Genomic DNA, 15,015 nt, shown 5'->3' with positions numbered 1-15,015 from the left:
TTTCAACAAAGTTAAAGGATCTAAATCAATCTTTTGAGTATCAACTACAATGAATAGTTGGTCCAACTGACTGAGGAGGGTATTATGGTTCAATGCAGTATACAAAAAGCATACTACAACTGGGAATCATGCCATCTTATTCTACACTCAGTTCTGTATTGATGACAAAAACGAACATATAGCATTTCAAAAGGTACATATAGCATTTTAAAAAGCATACAAAGAGCATTTTTTTTAAGTTTTGGTTTTTCTTTATTTCTTCTAACAGTTACATACACATTTTCAATTTTTTATTAAATGAAAGATTCTTTAAATTCTATAGTGCTTTAAAATTTTCAAAGTTTCACACACAATTTCATATAATCCCAAAATAACCCTTTTTTACTCCTACCCCTCTACTGCCCCTTTCTCCTTCTGTCCCCCTCACTAGTAGCCACTAGTTTGTGCTCTAAATCTGTAAATCTGCTTCCTTCGTTTTATTCATTGGTTTGTTGCATTTTTAGATTTCACTTATAAGTGATATCATACAGTACTTGTCTTCTGTTGACTCATTTCACTTAGCATAATGCCCCCTCCCCAAGTTCATCCATGTCACTGCAAAAGACAAAGTTACATTCTTTTTTATGGCTAAGTAGTATTCCGTTGTATGTTGTGTGTGTGTGTACACACATACATACCACATCTTCTTTATCCACCCACCTGCTGATGGGCTCCTAGCTTGTTGCCATACTATTTACCTTGGCAATTATACATAATGCTGCTATGAACACTGGGGTGCATGTACCTTTTTGAATCAGTGTTTTTGTTTTTTTCAGATATATTCCTAGGAGGGGAATTCCTGGGTCACATGGTAGTTCTATTTTTAGTTTCTGAGGAAACCGCTATACTGTTTTCCACAGTGGCTGTACCAATTTACATTCTTACCAACAGTGGCTAACGGTTCCCTTTTCTCCACACCCTTGCCAACATTTGCTATTTGCATTCTTTTTGATTTCCTTTCTGAGCAGTGTATGGTGATATCTCATTGTGGTTTTCATTTACATTTCCCTGATAATTAGTGATGTTGAGCATCTTTTCATGTCCTGTTGGCCATCTGCATTTCCTCTTTGGAAAAATGTCTATTCAGTTCTTCAGCCCATTTTTTAATCTGGTTGTTTTGATGTTGAGTTGTATGAGCAGTTAATATATTTTAGATATTAATGGATATTAACCTCTTATCAGTCTATCATTTGCAAATATCTTCTTTCATTCAGTAGACTGCCTTTTCATTTTGTAGTTGGTTTCCTTTGCTGTGCAAAAGCTTTTAAGTTTCATTAGGTCTCATTTATTTATTTTTGCTTTTGTTTCTTTGCTTTAGCAGGCAGATCCAAACAAACATTGCTGCAATTTACGTCAAAGATTGTTCTATATGACTTCTAGGTTAATCTAATCAAAGAAGACATTTCATGAATTTAGCAGCTAACTTAGACAAAATCCACGCTAACAGTTGGGCTTCCCAGGTGGCTCTGCAGTAAAGAATCTGCCTGCAATGCAGGAAACACAGGTTTGACCAGAGTCAGGAAGGATCCCCTAGAGAAGGAAAGGGCAACCCACTCCAGTATTCTTGCCTGGAAAATCCCACAGAGGAGCCAGGAGGGCTACAGTCCATGGGCTTGCAAGAGTCAGACAAGACTTAGTGACTAAACCACCACTACCACACTACAGGTATACTTTAAAACCTCATTTATCTGTTTTCCTCTAGAAATTTTATAGTATCTGGTCTTACATTTAGGTTTTTAATCCATTTTGAGTTTGTGTATGGTATTAGAGAATATTCTATTTCATTCTTTTACATGTAGCTCCAGTTTTCCCAACACCATTTATTGAAGAGACTATCTTTGCTCCTTTGTATATTCTTGCCTCCTGTGTCATAAATTAATTGACCATAGGTGGGTGGGTTAATGGGCTAATTATAAATCTATAAATCTGTCTCTGCGCCAGTATCATACTGTTTTGATTACCGTAGCTTTGGTAGTACAGTCTAAGGTCAGGGAGCATGATTTCTCCCTCTTTGTTCTTTCTCAAGATTGTTTTGGCTACTCAGGATCTTTTGTATTTCCATACAAAATTTTTAATTATTTGTTCTAATTCTGTGGGAGATGCCATTGGTATTTTGATAGGGATTGCACTGAATCTGTAGATTGCCTTGGGTTGTTGTTACTTAGTCATGTCTCACTCTATGAACCCATGGACTGAAGCACCCTAGGCTTCCCTGTCCTTCACCATCTCCCGGAGCTTGCTCAACCTCATGCCCATTGAGTCAGTGATGCCATCCAACCATCTCATCTGCTGTGGTCCCCTTCTGCCCTTAATCTTTCCCAGCACCAGGGTCTTTTCCAATGAGTCAGCTCTTCATATCAAGTGGCCAAAGTATTGGAGTTTCAGCTTCAGCATCAGTTCTTCCAATGAATATTCAGGGCTGATTTCCTTTAGGATTGACTGGTTCGATCTTCTTGCTGTCCAAGGGACTCTTAAAAGTCTTTTCTAGCATCATAGTTCCAAAGCATCGATTCTTTGTCTCTCAGCCGTTTTTATGGTCCACCTCTCACGTCTGTACATGACTACTGGAAAAACCACAGCTTTGAATATATGGACCTTTGTCAACAAAGTAATGTCTCTGCTTTTTAACACACTGTCTAAGTTTGTCACAGCTCTTCTTCCAAGAAGCAAGCATCTTTTAATTCTATGGCTGCAGTCAACGCAGTGATTTTGGAGTCCAAGAATAAAGTCTATCACTGTTTCCATTTTTTTTTCCCTGTTATTTGTCTTGAAGTGATGGAACTGGATGCCATGATCTTAGTTTTTTGAATGCTGATTATTTAACAATATTAATCCTTTCAATCCAAGAGCATGGTAGTATATTTTTCTGTTTGCATTGCCTTTAATTTCTTTCATCAGTGTTTTATAGTTTTCTGAGTATAGGTCTTTTAACTCTATTACTTTTATTTATTTTTTTTCTCTTTTTTTTTATTTTTTTTTAAATTTTTTATTTTTTTTAAATTTTAAAATCTTTAATTCTTACATGAAAACTGAAACACTACAGAAGGTCAGAGTTCCCCTACCCTTGAACCATTCACTAGTCACTCTTCCAGATTTTTATTTTCTACATACACAATACTTTTTCTTTGAAACATGCAATCACACTGCATAGCTTTTTATAACATTTTATTCCCAAACTAATATAATCAGTCCTCTGGAGACTGTAAATGTCCCCACCGGGATGGCATCAGAGAAGGCCAAGGAGGGAGCCAGGGCCTTCAACACTGCCAGCCAGTGATGAGAACCCTCCCTTCTCCTTGGTTGGAGGGAAGTGGGGTGAGGGGTGTCAGAAAAGGAGGCCTAGAACAGAGTAGCCAGGACTTTCAAGCTCAACCATCTATAATGAGGCCACTTTGAACTGGGGTGTCAGTGGAGACCACATGGGGAGCTGGAACTCTGATCCTGGCCCAGCATACTGAGGAGCCTCCCACCTTGGGTATCAGTGGAGGCCAAGTGGGGCACATGGACTTCTGTCTCTACTTGGACATCTATCTCCACCGGGCTTCTCCTGCCCACCACCCTTCCTCTCTCCCACCCCCTTCCAGACGAGTGTCAGAGAAGCCTTATTTGCATGTCAGAGAAGTTTAAACAGAAGGTTTAAATAAGATCCAGAGTTTCATAACATAATAAGAAAATGTTTAGGTTTCAATTGAAAATCACTTGTCATACCAATAACCTTATCAAACTGAATTTTAAAAAAAGCAATCAAAAGATGTCAACATCAAGATGACAGAAATGTCAGAATTATCTGACAAAGATTTTAAAGCTGCCATGATAAAGATGCTTCAATGAGCAAGTATGAACAGCTTAAAACATAAAAACAAACATAAAAATAGCCTCAGCAAAGAAATTCAAGATATAAGGAGGAATCAGAAAACAAAACACCGGAGACCACCCGCCCCTCCATGCCCATGGTAAATGTTATCACCCCACCAGAGGGTGGAAGTCAGGGCTAACCCGTCTGGCCTTTGCTAGCATGGGTGGGGGATAGGACCATATAGTTTTTCCTGTGTGTTTGGAGTAGAGTAGCTATTGTCTGAAAGTTTTCTGTCTTGCTTAGGCCGTCCCTCTCCTGGTTTTCTGGCTAGAGACAGCAGCCTTCTGCTGGTGGTGTTTTGTCTGCAGCTGTTGGTGTTTCCAGGTTGCTGGTTTCTATCGTGCCAAGTCTGGGATTTATGAAGCAAAAACTCAGGAAACTCACCACCACCATCCACTTCTCCATCCTCCCAGAAGTGCAAGTTTTTCAGATATATTAAATTTAAAAAGCAAAACTAACACAATGGATTATTACTAAGCCATAAAAAAGAAATAATGCCATTTGCAGCAACAAGGATAAACCTAAAGATTATCTTAATATGCAAAGTTAAGTCAGAAAGACAAATACTATATGACATCACTTATATGTGGAATCTAAAACACAACACAAATGAACATTTGGAAGTGGAAAAGAAAATGAAAACTATATATGTATAACTGAGTCATTTTGCTGTATTTCAGAAATTAACACAACACTGCAAAGCAACTATATGTCAATAAAATTTATAAAAATTAAAAATATATAAAAGGTGGTAGTATACCTACACAAAATGAAGTGCTGATACATTCTATAACTTGGATGAACTTTGAATAATTACGTTAAATAAAAGGGGCCAGGGACTTCCCCGGTGGTCCAATGGCTAAGACTCTGCACTCCCAATGCGGGCGGATGGGGTTCGATCCCTGGTCAGGGAACCAGATCTCAAATGCTCCAACTAAGGCTCAGTGCAGCCAAATAAATAAAAATATTTAAAAAGTAGCAAAAAAGTATAAGAAAAAAAAAAGCAGCTAGTCACAAAAGATCACATTATTTCACTTATATGAAATATCTAAATTAGGCAAATCCAAAGAGACAGATTAGCAGTTGCCTAGGGCTAAGGGTAGGGGAGAGGGGTTGGAAAGAAAAGGGAGTTGAGAAGGACTGCTAATGGGCAGTCGTTTCTTTCTGGAGTGATAAAAATGTTCTAAAATTAGACTGTGCTGATGGTTGCATAACTTTCTGAGTATACCAAGAAACCACTGAACTGTACATTTTAAATGGGTGAATTGAGTAATATCTGAATATCTCGATAAAGCTGTTTTAAATGTATATACAGATTAAAGTAGACAAAGATCACATACTAGACAAAACTTTAATTTGGAATACATAGTTTTAAAATTATGATTTCATATTACAGAAAACATTTTCTTAAAAATTAGATTATTCCAAATAATCAAAGCAAAAACATGAACAATACCACTGACAGAAACAACCACTAATTCCAGACAAATAATGAGTCTTAGCATTCCTTTAGGTTTTGCTCTTATAAAAAGGGTAGTGTTGTTTACTCTGCGATAGAGGGCTCTTCTTGTACACTTTCTATTCCTCACCCTCTCCCGTCCTACCTCTGTTGTAATTCTTGAATTGCCCAATACTGGTATTTATTCAGAAACTAACCAGATTAACTACTACATTGCAGAAGAGAAGTCGGTGGTAGGTGCCATAAATATTTTTAATGTTTTACTAATTCAAGGTTAAGGAACTGCTCACTTAGAAAACCCAGTTTAATCAGTTTTCAAAATAGTCAGATTTTAAAACACCCTAGGAAGAAAGCTTTAACTTGGTTTCTCTCCATTTCTTTGAGTTGAAGGGGCTGGGGGTAAGGGATGCTATGACTAGGGGAAGAGAAAGAAGCATCATAGAAATAACTCCATAAATAAAGGCAACGGATGTGTAAAGGAAGAATTACCACATCTCAAGCTCTGTTCATAAAAATAAAACAAAGCCAGTCAATGACAGGACATTGAAAAGAAAGACCTCAGTTGCTACCGTTTTTCTTGTTCAGTATTACCAGTCCATGAAGTCTACCTCCAGATGAGAGCCAGTGCAATTTAGAGAAGAAGAACAGATTAGTTTGAAAAGAAATTACATGAGGAATAGATAGCAGGCTTAGATGAAACTCCAGGGTAGGCTGTTAAGAGTTCATGTGAAACATTTACCATGTTGAAGATAAACTCTATACTCTCCCAAAACAAGCTCTTCACGTGTTAATCTAGTTAACCCTTATATCCTTCTCACGCAGCAGAGGACGGTGGTTAAGAGTCAGACTCCTAGACAATTCCAGCACATCCCAACTGTGTGACTTTCAAAAGTGATTTAACCTTTCTGGGCCTGTTTCTGTCTTCTACAAAATGGGAACAGTAACATGAACTACCTAACTGGATTGTTTGGAAGAACTGAATGAATGAATATATTAAAGGGCTTAGAACAGCACAATGCACTAAAATAGGGAGATGAGGAGGGAACTGTTCATTGTATGTCCTTTCATACTTTTTTATATTCATACTACACACATGAATCTTTCATTTAACAACAACAACAAAAAGCAAGCAATCAAAAACCTTCCTGCATGCATGCTAAGTCGCTTCGGTCGTGTCTGACTCTTTGCGACCCTATGGACTGTAGCCTGCCAGGCTCCTCTGTCCATGGGATTCTCCAGGCAAGAATACTGGAGTGTGTTGCCATGCCCTACTCCAGGGGATCTTCCCCACACAGGGATTGAACCCGAGTCTCTTATATCTCCTCCATTGGCAGGGGGATTCTTTACCACTAGCTCCACCTGGGAAGCCCCCAAAACCTTCCTACCCTAGGAAAATCCCTGGTGGTCCAGTGTTTAGGACTCTGTGCTTGCACTGCAGGACTGTGGGTGACACAGGTTTGATACCTGGTCAGGGAACTAAGATCCCACATGCTGTGTGATTCAGCGAAAAAAGAAAGAAAGAAAAGAAACTTCCTGCCCTCAACATGAAAATTAAGTGAAACATAAATTATAGATGAATGTGGAAAAGACCCAAAAATAAAAGGAATCCACATAGAAACTGGATTCTCAAAACCTTAGGATACATAAATCCGTAAGGAAGTGGGTTTAAAACACAAATTACCAGGTCTCACCTCTAGACACTGATTCAGAACGTCTGTGGTGGGGTACAGGAATCTGCAGTTTTTAACAAGCACTTCAAACAATTCTAATTCTCATGCATTTGGTGGGCAGACCATATTTTGGTAAACACTGACATGGAGGGAAAATACGCCAAAAAATAAAGGACAGAAAAGAAGTTTACTCCACAGTTAAACTTTGAATTCCTCATGATGCCTTTTGGACTCTGCTCTTTGTAACCCAGCAATCTAGTCACGATTTGCTAGGGTCAGATTTGATAAATAACAGCCTCCTCTCATACTTTAAAAGAATGCCAAGCGATCTTGCCTCAAACCTGGCAAAAGCCAAGTTACTTAAACCAAACTAGTAGCCTAAAGCCTCTTAAAGCCTAAACACTCATTCTTACTCCACACAATCTAAGAAGCAGAGGCAAGTATCTTTTGGTACAAAACAGTACATTAAAGCTTCTAGAAGCTTATCTTAAGACCAAAGAGTCAGACATGACGGAGCGACTAAACCACTACTGTGCTGTGCTTAGTCATCCAGTCATGTCTGACTCTCTGCGACCCCATGGCCTGTTGCCCACCAAGCTCCTCTGTCCATGGCGATTTCTCTAGGCAAGAATACTGGAGTGGATTGCCATGCCCTCCTCCAGGGGATCTTCCCAACCCGGGGATCGAAGCCAGGTCTCCTGCTTTGCAGGTGGATTCTCTATACCTTCTGAGCCACCAGAGAAGCCCACTACCACCACTGTCTATATCTTAAGACCAAATACAATGTCAAAGACAATGATGGTGACCTAGAATCCTTTACAGATCAAGTCCTTTATGCTGCAGGATGGCTATATCTGGTTTAAAAGAACAATTACACATTTTAATTAGTATGTTATACTACTAAATGACTTGACTTGTCAAGAGAAGAGAAAAATAAAACAGATTCTGCTGTGATTGAGGGATGAGAACCAATACCTGATTTTCCACTAAAAAACTGTATGTGTGTGCGTATGCATGCTCAGTCACGTTCAGCTCTTTGCAACTCCACAGACTGGTGGCTGCAGTCCATGGGGATTCTCCAGGCAAGATACTGGAGTGGGTTGCCATGCCGTTCTCCAGGGGATCTTCCCAACCCAGGGATAGAACCCACGTCTCTTATGTCGCCTGCACAGGCAGGCGAGCGCTTTACCACCAGCATCACCTGGGAAGCCCTTATCATGCTTACCTATCTGAAACCAGCCACTAAAATCTATAGTTATTACTAAAGTCTTTAAGATTCAAAGTTACTTGAATGGCATTGTAAGAAATTGCTAAGGTACATAATTAAGCCGATTGTTTTAGCTAAATGTCAAGGTATAGGCAGCTCTCTCACAACTATCCAGTTATCAGATAGGAGTGATAATTCAACTCCAGTAGTTTCAAAGGTTGTTGGTTTCTTTCTTTCAATAAGTGATCAAATTATGATTCAACTATCTACCTTAGCTAATACATTTTTTAAAAAAATTATAAACACGTACAATGGCTCAGACAGTCAAGAATCCGAATGCAGGAGACCCAGGTTTGATCCCTGGGTCAGGAAGATCCCCTGGAGAAAGAAATGGCTACCCACTCCAGTGTCCCTGCCTGGAGAATCCCATGGACAGAGGAGCCTGGCAGGCTACAGTCCATGGGGTCACAAAGAGTTGGACATGAATGAGTGACCAAGCACAGCACAGCAAACATGTACGACAGTCTTTAAAAATGAGGTCTTGGATTTCCCTGGTTGTCCAGTGGTTAAGAATACTCCTGCCAATGCAAGGAACACAGGTTCGCTCCCTGATCTGGAAAGACCCCACACGCTGTGGGGCAGCTAAGCCCACGCACTACGACTGCTGAGCCTGTGCTCTAGGGGCCTGCGAGCTGCACCCACTGAAGCCTGTGCCCCTTAGAACCCGTGCTTCGCAACAAGAGAAGCCACTGCAGTGAGAAGCCTGCACGTCCCAGCTGAAGAGTAGCCCCTGCTTGCTCCAACTAGAGAAAGCCTGTGCATAGTAACAAAGACCCAAGCATGTATGCATGCTAAATTGCCTCAGTTGTGTGCCTCTGACTCTGTACAACCCCACAGACGGCAGCCCACCAGGCTCCTCTGTCCCTGGGATTCTCCAGGCCAGAATACTGGAGTGGGTTGCCATTTCCTTCTCCAACAAAGACCCAGGGCAACCACAAATAAATAATTCTTTTAAAAAATGAGGTCTTGCAAAAGTTTTCTTTCTTTCCTAGAGTGAATCCCTACCAATATTTATGAGGATTCACACTACTATTCTATTATCCCCTTCCATTCATCCTGTACAATAGGCAATATAAATTTGGACACTTTCATGACGAAAATCACATTATCCTTCATCTGAAATGCCCCTGGCTGCACCTGTCCTTCAGGTCAAGCTCTAGTCTCACCCTCAAGAGAACTTTCTATTCCAGCTTTTCAAACCCTGATCTCAACACAAATCAGCAGATTTTTTTTTTTTTTTTTTAGTTAGGACATGGAGATCTTTTTAGTTTCGACACGTGGGAAGATCTTATTAAACTGCAGATTCCTGTTCAGTAGATTCTGGGTAAAGCCCAAGATTCTGCATCTCTTACAAACTCCAAGATATAGCAACTCTACATCATTTTTTAAAAGTTAATTGCGACTTGCCTTGTGATTCTTAAAACACTACTATGTATTATTACTTTAATATTCGTATCTCTGCACTGTATTTCCTGAATTAGACTATAAACTCAGTGACACACCATACTTTTTTTTAATCTATCGGACTTCATCTGCTGCAAATGTCTTACTATTTAATAGCTTTCTATTGGTTGCTAACAATGAAAGCTTTTGAGTCACAAAAAAGGATTATCAGTATAGAAAAACTTAAGTCAAATCTTTCTGACTTAATAGCTTTTTTCAAAAAATTTAATTAGGTCTCCAAATCACCTTGGGATAAAGTTAACAAACCACAGAAACCACTACAAGCAAAGTCTGACAGTTGCTTGCCCAAGATCCATTCTCTCTCTTTTTTTCTTTTTTGCTGATTGACCTTGAAATTTTGATCAGCAATCCATTCCTCCCTACCCTAAGAGACACAGGGGATGATAACCCAATCTCCAATTCTAGGGGTAAATCCTGACTGATTCTAAGCCAGTCATGATAGTTCCAATCCTCTTGCCAGTGACTGATAGTATAGTCATGTGATCCAGTTCTAGTCAACAGTCCCCACAGAAGAGTTTCTCACTCTTAAAACAAAGATATCAGGAGAGGAAATCCTTCAGTGAGAAACCTGTGGCTGATGTGCCCAACTTGACAGTAACCTGAGGCTACAACCAACACAAGAAAATCACACAGTAGCCAGTCTCCCCGCTAGACTTCTTTCACTAGGTATGTTATCTTAGTGGTTAAAGACAATCTGGGGCAAAGTTTTCTGTTATTTACACTGGAGTGGGGTATAAATAACACTGTTGATACTTATCAACACGTATCCAAACTAACATTGCCATTTATCTCCAATTAAGACTAGCAGGAAGAGGGAATTCCCTAGTGGTGCAGTGGTTAGGACTCCACACACTCACTGCTCAGGGCGTGGGTTCAATTTCTGGTCAGGGAAGATCCTGCTAGCCTCACAGCACAGCAAAAAAAAAAAAGTTGGAGAAAAACTAAAAATATGTAAATGTGGTACGGAATGAAAGAAGAAAACTCACAAGGTAAGTTAAAGGAGATATAATAACCAGGGTTCTGGTTTGTTTACAATTAATTCTATTTTCACAGGCTGCAATTTAGACTTCGCTCTAGATTTCAGCAGTCTGTGTAATACCTGCCACTGAAGTTCAAGCTATGGGCTCTTTTTCCTCATTCACAAACTTCTTATATACACCTACTTGCCTAGGACCCAGATGTATTTATTTATTCAACATTCAATACATATTTACTGCGGCTACTGCTGCTAAGTCACTTCAGTCGTGTCCAACTCTGTGCAACCCCAGAGACGGCAGCCCACCAGGCTCCCCCGTCCCTGGGATTCTCCAGGCGAGAACACTGGAGTGGGGTTGCCATTTCCTTCTCCAACGCATGAAAGGGAAAAGTGGAAGAGAAGTCACTCAGTTGTGTGCAGCCCCATAGATTGCAGCCCACCAGGCTCCTCCGTCCGTGGGATTTGCCAGGCAAGAGTTCTGGAGTGGGGTGCCATTGCCTTCTCCGACATACTTACTGAGGACTCACTATCTCCCAGGAGAAGGCAATGGCACCCCACTCCAGTACTCTTGCCTGGCAAATCCCATGGACGAAGGAGCCTGGCAGGCTGCAGTCCATGGGGTCGCTGAAAGTTGGACATGACTCAGTGACTTCACTTTCATTTTTTACTTTCATGCATTGGAGGAGGAAATGGCAACCCACTCCAGTGTTCTTGCCTGGAGAATCCCAGGGACGGCAGAGCCTGGTGGGGTGCTGTCTATGGGGACGCACAGCGTCGTACACGACTGAAGCGACTTAGCAGCAGCAGCAGCAGCAGCACTATCTCCCAAGTGCTGGTGATTGGCACTGGAGAAACAACTGTGAATGAGAAAGGTAACAGCTGACTTCATGATTGTGGAAGAAAACAGAAAAAACCCATCAAGTTAAAAATCGTAAACTGCAATAAGTACCTAAAGGGAAACAAAGTACTAAGAGAGAGGACAAGGAGCACCTACTTTAGATAAGATGGTCATAAAAGATTAGACCTTAAGAATGAGAAGAAACCAGCCCCACAAAGAGCCCATGTGACTACACTGCTATGAATACCACAGAAAGCGGTGTTGGAGGGGGCCAGGTCATGAAAGACTTTCTAGACCAAACTATGGAGTTTAAACTTACACTCGGAGAGGGAACAATTTTATATTCACTAAACAAATGTTTATCATGCACCCTCTATGTTAAAAAAAAATCATTTAACATAAGAGCAAGGATTCTGAAAGCAGAGAACCTGGTTTGATATAAGGGTTCTCCTACTTAACACCTGTATGATACTGGGCACATACTTAAACCTCTGGAACTCAGTTTCCTTATATATGAAATGGGAATAATATCCATTTCACAGTTCTGAGATTAAATGAGTTAATATATGGAAATCTCTTAAAATATTGCCAGCATGCGGTAGGTGCTTGGTAACAAAGTATGTGCCAAGAAGAGAATATATTCCAACTTCATGGAATGAGCATGTTTGTGTGTGCACTGGGAGGGGTGTGTGTTGGGAGGGTGTGTGTGTGTATGGAATGAGCACGCGTGTGTTGGGAGGGGTGTGTGTTGGGAGGGTGTGTGTGTATATGGAATGAGCATGTGTGTGTTGGGAGGGGAGTGTGTGTGTGTTGGGAGGGGTGTGTGTATGTGTGTTGGGTGTGTGTCTGTATGGAGAGGGGTAATGGGATGCCACTGGAGGGTTTTGGCAGGCGGGGGTACATGAGGGTAAAATCCAATTTCCATTTTAAGACAATAAATAACACTTGCTATCAGGTGGAAAACAGGTTGGGAGCATGGAGCTGATGAATAATGGAAGCTGAGAGATCTACTGCAATAGTCCCAGTGGAATGTGGCTTGGATTACAGGGAGGCAATGAAGGTGGAAAGAAATGCATGCATTAAATTTAACTGGGGAGGGGACAATCCTAAATTGTGGATGGTTTGGATGTGGGAAGTGAGGGAAATGAAGAAATCAAGTATCTTCTAGATTTCTGGGTTTCAGCAACTGGGTAGAGAAAAGCCTCAAGATGGATGGAGGTGAGGCTGTGCCTGCGTATTCTTTGCTGGAGGACAGAAAGAGAAATCCCTTCAAGAGATAACCACTTACAGCTCTTAACCACAAGAGCTATAATCTTGATTTGAAGGTATTTCTCAGGTGTAAGAGACTACAAACCAAAATTAACATTGTTTATACCTCTGGACAGACTTGGGGCAAGGTAGAAACAGGGGTACTAACTTTATACATCTCTGTACTGTTTTTTCTTAAGATTTCAGAAAATTTTTAAAGAAAATGTTCCACATGTTTATACATGATAATCTTATTCCTGCTCCTCATCACTGTCAAAAGATTAAGCTGTTTAAATATGACAGCATTTTTTTCAAGCACTATGAAGAACTCAAAAGAAATTCTGAATGCAAACTCAAAAACTACTACCTGAACTAACATAGGGAATTAATGACAGTCGAGATTCTACTGAGTACTACTTTTGTTCTCTGCTACATATTTGAACTGTATTTGAAGTGTATGCTAAAAATGAAAACAAAGGTTCTAATCAAGATTAAAATCAAACCTGAACTGTCTCAGCCAGAATCATTTGTTACAACTAAGTACCAGATATATAATGACCAGGCTTTCCATCTAAGAACAACAGAACCATAATGGAAAAAAACAAGTTCTGTTCACGGTCAGTCACCCAAAGCCTAAATTAGGAGGAACAAAGTCTATTATCTCTTCAGAACAAATTATAATCCATATAACTAAAAATACTGAATGATAAGAAAGAAAAAAAAAAGACAGCCAAAGGTATAACCTTTTTCCTTGTCTGGATCAATCTTGAAAGTATTCCTTATAAGAATCAACAATAATAAATGGGAAATGTTGCCAAAACTGCCTGCAAACAAGTTAACAGCTACTGCTTAATTTGGTGGTTAATTTCTCATTCAACATGCACTATAGGAAAGTGCTTTTTATTGATATATTAATCCTCACAATAACCATATGAAGTTAGGTATTGTTTTCTTCATATTTCAAATAAGGAAACTGAGATTTAGAGAAACTGAGTAACTTGCCATAGGTCATACAACTGAGGAGTGGCAGAACTGAAGTTTGAACTTTAAGTTCATGCCATTAACCACTTTTACAGTTTCTAACACCAAGATAAGAAAGAAAACCTGGAATGGCACCTGCTTAGTCTCATGATCTGTATGGTACACCACCAGCTTACACATGACATTACTATCAAGTAAGTTAAACTACCTGAACCACAACCACGACAATGTGATCCAGAAATGTTATTTAAAATTTTCTAGCAGCCATACTTTTAAAAAAGTGAAATTAATTTAAATAATTTTATTTTATCCAATATATATAGAATATTATTAGTATCATTTGAACATGTAATCAACAGTGTTGTTAGCTTATTTCCTTTGTACTACATCTTTGAAATCTGGTGTACATTTTATATAGAGTACATCGCAATTCAAACAAGCACTTATAAACCACATATGGCTAGTGGCTATCATACCAGACAGCACAAGGCCAGATAATCAGTCTGTGAACAACAAACACTAATGTCTGTCACCGAGACCATGTTCTAAAGGTCATGTACCTGATGCATCAACTCAACACTGAAACGCAGATTATTTACTCTTATTTCAAACAAACTTTAATGAGCTTGTTTATCTGGTTTACCCAAGCCACAAAAGACTACAATAGAAAATTAAAGGAAATGGGCTGCATCAATAGAGTTCAGCTGGCAAAGGAAGAAATAGAAAACACACACATAAACACACACGCAGCCATGGTATGCACACACACACACACACAGGAGATTCAAAAAGCACAATAGCTGAGGCCCTTTAGCAGAAAGGCAAAAATAGTCCACGTAGCTCAACAGTTTCTGAGGCCATCATTCCATTTCTGAATTTGTATTCAGAATGCTGACTTTAATTGACAGTTAAATTCAGCATTTTAAGAAGTCCAGGAAGTATTAACATATTTTAGAAATATTTTCATTTAAAATCAATTTTAGACTTCCCTGGTGGTGCAGTGGATAGGAATCCACCTGCCAGTGCAGGGGACATGGGTTTGATCCATGGTCCAATAAGATTCCACAGGCCCTGGGACAGCTAAGCCCCTGTGCCACAGCTACTGAAGGCCCCCTGCCTAGAGCCCATGCTCCACAACAAGAGAAGTCACTGCAAGGAGAAGATCAGGCACCACAACTAGAGAGTAGTGGCCCCCACCCCCACCACAACTACAGAAA

At 39.9% G+C, this 15,015-nt stretch overlaps 1 protein-coding gene across 1 annotated transcript in view; it reads right to left on the bottom strand.

The window, feature by feature from the left end:
* Positions 1-15,015, bottom strand: part of CLIC4 (chloride intracellular channel 4) — an 81,579-nt gene that overhangs the window by 44,538 nt on the left and 22,026 nt on the right. The gene's annotated exons all lie outside the window — the stretch shown is intronic.

This window comes from Capra hircus, chromosome 2, assembly GCF_001704415.2.
Source record: "Capra hircus breed San Clemente chromosome 2, ASM170441v1, whole genome shotgun sequence".
In the NCBI taxonomy this organism is placed as follows: Eukaryota; Metazoa; Chordata; class Mammalia; order Artiodactyla; family Bovidae; genus Capra; species Capra hircus.
Note: the sequence above shows the minus strand (reverse complement) of the source record. Positions and strands in the feature narration are given on the sequence as shown.